The sequence below is a fragment of the Carlito syrichta genome, unplaced genomic scaffold (genome assembly GCF_000164805.1).
Source record: "Carlito syrichta isolate Samal-C Ts95f unplaced genomic scaffold, Tarsius_syrichta-2.0.1 Scaffold316271, whole genome shotgun sequence".
Lineage (NCBI taxonomy): Eukaryota > Metazoa > Chordata > Mammalia > Primates > Tarsiidae > Carlito > Carlito syrichta.
The window spans coordinates 209,364-217,059 of record NW_007260367.1 but is presented as its reverse complement, the minus strand read 5'-3'; the positions used below and the strand labels follow the sequence as shown (position 1 = coordinate 217,059).

Below are 7,696 nucleotides of genomic sequence, written 5' to 3'. Positions count from 1 at the left end.
TGCTGGGCTCCAGCGATCCTTCCGCCTCAGCCTTCCAAGTACCTGGAACTACAGGCGCACACTACCACGCCCGGCTAATTTTTGATTTATTGTAGAAATGAGGTCTCACCAAGTTGCCCAGGCAGGTCTCGAACCCGCGGGCTCAGGCAATCCACTCACCTCAGCCTCCCAAAGCGTGGGATTACAGACTGAGCCACCAAGCCCGGCTGAGAGCCACATCTTTCACCTGGGCTGTAGTACAATAGCTTCCTGACTTGCTACTCACTACCACTCTCCAATTTACTGCCTACTTGGAAGCCAACGATTTTCTCAATATATGAATCATATCAGGTTATTTCCTATCTTAAAAAACCCTTTGGTGACTTTCTATTGTATGCATAATAAAAGTCAACCTTTTCCACATCAGGCTCCTGTCTAGGTCATCAAATTCTTTGCATGGCCCCCATCTTTCTTGGGGAGCCCTCAATCTCTTCTGTGTTGTTGCATGGAACATGCCTCCCTCTGCCTGGAATGCTCAGACACCACATACCCCCTCTCCCCACCATGCCCCTTCACATGGTTGCTTACTCAGATTCTATAAGTGTCCATATACATGTAGCCTCCTCCGACCACCCTTTCTAAATGAACCTCTTCCTCTTTAGATTCTGCAAAATGGTTCTGTTTATTTCCTGTATAGCACTAATTTCAACTTGTAATTTATACATGTGCTGACTTTTCATCATCTGCTTCCCCATGAGAGGTTACCCAAAAGGCCAAGTATGTTGCCTGGCACACAGTAGGGCATAAGCAATTGTTGAGTGAGTTGCCAATTACATCTTAATGCATATTCATTACTTTTATTCATGAAGGCAGATCGGATCTCCACACTTTCTCAGCCTCTGTTAGCCACTATTTTGACTGTCTCATTTGTCAACTGTCCTGCCAAATCTTCAGTTATACAAAGTTGGCACTGGAAAGAGGGTTTCTTTATGGGTCATTTCTCTAGAAATTGATGCCTGAGTGAAAAGGGTAAACGGTTGGGTAAATTCATTTATTGCTGCAATGCAACAATGCTAACTAGCAGTTCAGAAGGGGATTTCACTTAGCTATCCAGAAATATGTTATTACATAAGAATAACCCTTTCCTTATCTCCATTCAGATTTATTGTTAGTCACTTTGAAAGCAGTCTCTTCCGTCTTTAACTGTAATAACATCATATGTAGATTTGAACACACAAGTACAAATTATGAAAAGGGAAAGCTAGCGTGGTATGAGGTGCTCTCCAATGTAATGCATAACCTTCTGAGGACAAACGTTCAAGTCATTTTCCTCTAATTACAGATTTAGTTGGGCTGAAACCAGACATGATTGCCACATGCTTGTGCAATTAGAGGAGTAGCCATCCTTTCTCTTGGTTCATCAAAGACAACCTGTCTCAAAGTCAAACAAACCAGTAAATTAAGTTAGACAACACCTTAAATATAACCCTTACTAATGTCACAATTGATTTGTTAAATTAAAGTTTCTTTGGCCGACTAAAAATGAAATCATGATAGGCCACACCATGCATTATGGGGTTTGTGGCCCAGTTGCCAGAGCCAGATTTTCTGGCCTAAAATGCCCTTAGCTCCTTGGACTGCCTGTGACAAAGCTATGCTTGCTCTGAATTCCATGTCCAAAGTCCTCTGGGCGGAATGAGTCACCACTCCTTGTTTCCCCTACTGCACGATACACCACAACAGTGCCATGCTATTAATTCAAAGAAGACGAGATCTTCATCTAATGGACTTGGATGTCTCAGTACCTGGTAAAACTCAATATGGAATGAATGAATCATCACAAATAGCTTCACATAGTTATATAGCTGAAATGTCTCTCTGAAAAGTGAGTTCAACTTACAAAAGAGCAAAAGTGAGAAGTGAAGTTGTTTTGGAAGTCTCACTTTCTTCTCTCAGGACAATCCTGGAGTAGTGAGTGGCAATCTGTATTTCTTTATTCTAATTACTGCAGTTCTTGTTAGCCTAGCTCCAAGCTCTTGTTAGCCTAGGGCCTCATTAGTGGCTAGGTGAGACTAATGCTAGTGTCTTCCTGAAAATAAGAGATGAGGATTGCACACTTCCTTACATATTACAACTATGCTCTGTGAGACCTTAGGGAGATGCTTGGCAAACTAAATGTTAATTGACCTTCATTTTCTGGTAAATACTAGTCAAATTGGAAAATTTTTAAACCGTAGTTTTCATACACTTGTGTTGCTCAGTAGTGACAAGTCTAGATTTTTTTTAGAAAAAGACTTTCTTATTCACTGTATATACTTTGTTCTAAGTAGATGAAAAAGCACATTTCCTGACTTGTAACAAAACCAATGGGTCAGTTGTCTGTATTCATTATATCACACAGTGTATAGAGGCATAGGTTGCATTAACATTTTCAAACAAAAGTTCATTTACTTAACCAAGACCATTTCTGAGTCACAATAATATACTTTGTTGTTACAGAGTATGTTCTTAAGATGCTTAACATCAGCTGGGCATGGTGACTCATGCCTGTAATTCTAGCAGTTTGGGAGGCCGAGGTAAGAGGATTGCTTGAGCCCAGAAGTTTAAGTCCAGTTTGGACAATATAGAGAAACTACATCTGCATAAAATAAAATAAAATAAACTAGCTGGGCATGGTGGTGTATACCTGTAGTCCCAGCTACACAGGAGGTAGGAGTGTCTCTTGAGCCTAGGAGTTTGAGGCTATGGTGAGCCATGATCGTGCCACTGCCATGATTGAGCCTGGGCAACAGAGAGAGACCCCAACTCAGAAAAGAAAAACAAAAAAAGAACGAAAGAAAAAAGGAAAGATAAAGAAAGATACTTAATGTGCCTTAGCAATATATCACCTTGCAGGGAACCATGACTGAATATCATTTTTATGAAATCATGGAAAAAACAGCCATTTGAACATTCAAAGTGTAGACACTGTGCTATATACTTGAAATACATTAATCTCACTTAGTTCACACAATAACACTGCAAGATAGGTATTGTTTGCATTTTGCAGGTTAGAAAATTATGACTCTTGAAGGATAATTGACTTTTCTACAGTCCTGGTGTAGTGAGTAGCAGGACCGATTTAGAAATACAGGCCACATTGGCTAGAAAGTCTACAAAACTATTTAACATGGACATGCAGAAATTCACCACTTCATGAATTATATTAACCAAATCATGTGGGTCATCAGAACAAAGCCAGAAAATACAGAACGGCTAACACTCTGTAATTAGACACCAATTAGAAATGACAGGATAAAATATTTTACACAAGGTTTTAAAACTTAAAGATAATATTCAATCTATAAATATCACATTAGTGCAAGGAAAACTGGATCAGAAAGAAAAATGTCAAGGACACCATTAACACCATCTTTCAGGTTATTTCTACTATGCTAGGACATTGTGATAATGACACAGGTTACTTTTAAAGGCTTACTAAATTAGAGCAGTAGATTTTTGTTTGCTTTTTTTTTTTTTTTTTTTTAAGGAAACTACACTTTTCTTACTCCAGTATACTGCTCTGAAGGGATTTGTCAATCACAGTAACTCTCTTCTCTGGTTGCAGGATGGGGCTTATGAATTGCTAAGCTTAATTAATGGTAGCACCACTGTTGTGGATCCAGAGATGGACACAACTTGGAGGCCCTACCTGGGATTTCCATAGATGGAGTTGGAGTGCCCTCTCTCCTCCTGGCTGTGAGAATAAAAGCCATGGCTGTGGCCAATGGCTAAGGAACAGCCTAGTTTGGAAATTAAGTTAAACCACAGAAGAGGTTAATGGATTGGGAAGAAAGGGGGAGGAAAAATTAGAGAGTGAGAGAGAGAGAGAGAGAGAGGAGGAGGAGAAGGAAGACGAATAGAGAGGGAAGGAAAGAGGACGGTTCAAAAGGCATGCAGATTGTGGAAGAGAGAGGTACAGATACACCTGACTAACCCCCCACTGACTGTAGGTGGAAATCCGCACTCAGGCTATCCAAAGGCAAGTTCCAGTTTGCCCTTCTGTGGTTTGACAACCTGAACAACACCACAAATCTCTTTCTCTCTCTCTCTTTTTTTTGCTTAAGGCATTTGGTGTAGGCTTTTTATTACCTACAATGATCAATTCAAGTTATATAAGAAAACATGCCCATTACTTTACTAGACTAAATTCTTATTTCCAAGTCCATGTCAAAGGTAATGTTATCACAAGTCAAATCAGCAAGGAGTTAGGGAGACATTAAGAGGGGAAAGTCAATGTGGCTTTTGACAGGTGAGACTTAAACCAGAAATGAAGACATTGAACACCTTGTTGGGAAATAAAGACTAAAATGCAAGTATCAAAAAAAAAAAGGCATAAAACAAAAATAGACATATTGTGAGGTAGTATAGGGTTAGCTATTGAAGGAAATATGCGAATAATACATATTATAGGTGTGCAGAGGTGGGAAACAAACAGGTTGAGAAACAACATCCATTGCAAGCATCTGTAATTCTACTTGAGGTTCTAATTCACACTGATGGTGACTGTACAAGAGGTTTCACATACTTACCTGACCGCACCTTCATTTTCTATCGATGTCCCAGGGCACTCAAAGCATTCCTGAAATACCCTTTTATTTAACTACAAAAATATACAAGGCTTACACTAAGGTGGGATCAGTTGCGTGAGTGTGCCTTTGGGCAGTTACATGGGGTGCCTCTTTCAGAAGGGCACTACACTTGGTTTAAATACTTTGCTGTCTTGAAATTGTTAAGTTTTGTACAAAGGATGCCGCAATTTCATTTTGCACTGTTTCCTAGAAATTACATAGCTGGAACCACACTAAAAAGAGAAACAAAGTTGTTCTATGGACAATTTGGACCAGTGGTCTTGTTTTTCAAAGCAGCCTGGTTATCATTTGCCAAGATGAGAGATTTTGGAAGTCAAAGGGCAAAGCGGCACTCTCTCACCTGCCACATTCTTCCTTACTCCTTAAAAAAGCAATTTATTTAGAAAAATGAGACGTCTGCAGTGAAGGGCATTTGTAATCTGCCAACTCACAGTGCTGCCAAAATGAAAGTAAGGTCACCAAGTGTGAGTCCAAATGTCTACAGCATATTTTTAGGGCACGACAAGCACAGAAGAAATTACTAGAAAAATGATCTGCTTGATTTTATGAGACACTCAGAGACTGAAGAAAAGTACATCAGATGCATATGACACCATCAAATAGTGGATTGCTGTTGGGAATGTTGTCTAGTAACAACACTCTCATGGAGCGCCTGTTAGATGGGGCTGCACATCTCAGTTAATCTCCACATTCTCTGTGAGGAGGCAGCTTACGTTCTGGCAGGTGGGAGGGGAGTACAGGACAGCTCTAAGAAGGGTGTCCACCTATGTCTTTTTCCTGACGCTCCCAGAGGCTGCCCTATGACAGCACCAAGTCTTCCTCTCACAGTGATGCACTTGCTTACCTGATGTGCATCAGAGCAGTTACTCCAAAACAACAGCATCATCAGTGCCATCTTGTTGATGTCTAGATCGCACCATTCCACTCTCATTGAGGACTCCAATCCCAGTTAGGATGCAAACAATCATGCAAGGTTAACTATGACTCTTTCCATTTTGAACCTTAGCGTGACTGTGTTTCAAACCCTTTTCCAGGGGAACAAGTATAAATTAGAGATTTTTAAAAAAAGGCATGTGGGGACCCAGGAAGGGACATGAAGGGAAGTCATATGTGATGTGCTAAGTATATACATATCCTCTTTATAATGATTCATACAGAGCAAGCCTTTTTTGGGTAAAAATTGCTTATTATATAGCTAAGTCTGAAGGAAAAGAAGAATAATTCAAATATGCTTATTTTTAAGCAATTATCTCTCCTACCTCACCTGCATGGACATTTAACTAAAATCTCACCTTTTTTGTTAATGCTTACTGATGCAACTGGAGGTAGAATAAACTCATTACCTTTGGTGTGGACTTTTAAAGAGTTTTCCTTCTGTTCAAACTGCTCTCTTTTCCCACCTACTATGCATTCAGGCATAGTTTCTTCTACAACAGACTTGCAGAGCCTAAGTAACTAATGGGAGGAGTGAGCACAAGTCTATCTAGCATAGTCTACAAGCTCAGTAACTGTTAGCCATTAATTTCACCTGATTTAAGGTGGTATACAATGGACTTGAAAAGTAGGTGGATGATCAAACCAAAATGTGTAATATATAAGCAGAGCAAAATGAAGACCACAGGCAGAAAGCGGTGGAATTTTGTGTTAGTGAAGAACAAAGTCCCTCAGGATGTAAGCTTTCTAAAGATCTAAAGCCAAGTCATTGTCAGAGATGTTGGGAAGTATACTAATTGGTTTGGTGTTAGAGCTTGCTTTGGAGTGTAGATTATGTTTCTCTTTCATTTCCCCACTAGACACAGCTATTTGAGGATGCTGCCCTGGGAGAGCTAGCTTTTTTCACTACCTAATATTTAATATGCCTCTATGGGATTCCATAGTCTCAGAGACTTCATTTCTCATACTGATGAGGAGAAATTTCCCTTCATTCCTGAAAAGATTTGTTTTAAGAAATGGATGTCATTCCACAAGAATCTTGAACAGTCTTTTTAAAAATATAGATCTTCTGTGCTTCTTGGTGACATCTAGGTGAAATTTTGATACGAACGGTAAGTTGATGATATCCAATGGACCGAGCAAAACCAAAAACGATTCCATTTACCATTATAGTCTTTGCTATCTGTCTTTTAAGGTAAGTGGGTTTGTCATCCCAGCAGGGTTGTTCAGTCCTTCTCGCAGGGTCTGCTTTCCTCATGATAGAAGTTGTTTTACCAGACAGTGGTGCTGGCAAATTGTCACTCCAGTTACTCTCTGTAGCATCACAGCCTCTTTGTTGACTCTTCTTATTCAAACGTCAAATTTTGCCACATGTTAGCAGCCTCTTTGACCTGTTAGCCCAGGTTGAAGATTATCTAATTTTTCATTCAGGCTGGCAACCCCTGTGATGTTACACCCCTAATAAAATACCAGCTTAAAAATGCCATTGTGCAAATGAAAATACCTACCTCTCTTGTAGAATAAGTTTGTTCTCTTTCTTCCAAAAGTCTTTAAAATCAGAGCTGAATTCATGCCAGATACTGAAGAAAACATTTGGGGACACCTCCTTCTCTCCAAGTTTTGGTTTCATGAAGAAATAGGCTGTAGTCTCCAAGAAGCTGTCAAATCACACACACACAAGAGCATAAAAGCTATGATTACTTTCCAATATGGGATAGTCTTCCTCTATCCAAATGTTGATTTCATTCATGCACAATTATTATAACCCAGAGAACTCAAACTCGACAGACACCAACAGTAGTTCTTTTATGATTTTATGTTAGAGTTTGGGTACAGATATTAGCAGCTGAGAAGATTTCTTTATATACTGATAACTACCGCTGGTCCAATTCCATTTCAAAAATTAATCACTATGTTTCTGACATATTTCAGAAATGATACTGTCATCAAGGGGGACACTTTGGAAGTGATGGACCTATACCTTCTAAACTCTAAACAAATGAAATATCAGCCATATGTCCTCAAATTGATATGTATTTGAAATTTACATGGTATTGCTTACTATTTGTCTGCCTATATTGTTAGAGGAGAAGAAAAGCAAGTGTCGCAAAAGATGGTGAAAAAGTCTCCTGTTAGAGATCAGGTATGGTACT

General features: G+C 39.5%; 1 long non-coding RNA gene across 1 annotated transcript in view; it reads right to left on the bottom strand.

Annotated features, from left to right (window-relative positions):
* Positions 1 to 7,233, bottom strand: part of LOC103276603 — a 32,470-nt gene extending 25,237 nt beyond the window's left edge. Inside the window, exon 1 of the long non-coding RNA XR_505378.1 lies at positions 7,052 to 7,233. This is a non-coding gene — a long non-coding RNA (uncharacterized LOC103276603). The remainder of the gene's footprint in view (positions 1 to 7,051) is intronic.
* Between the last annotated feature and the right edge of the window lie 463 nt (positions 7,234 to 7,696).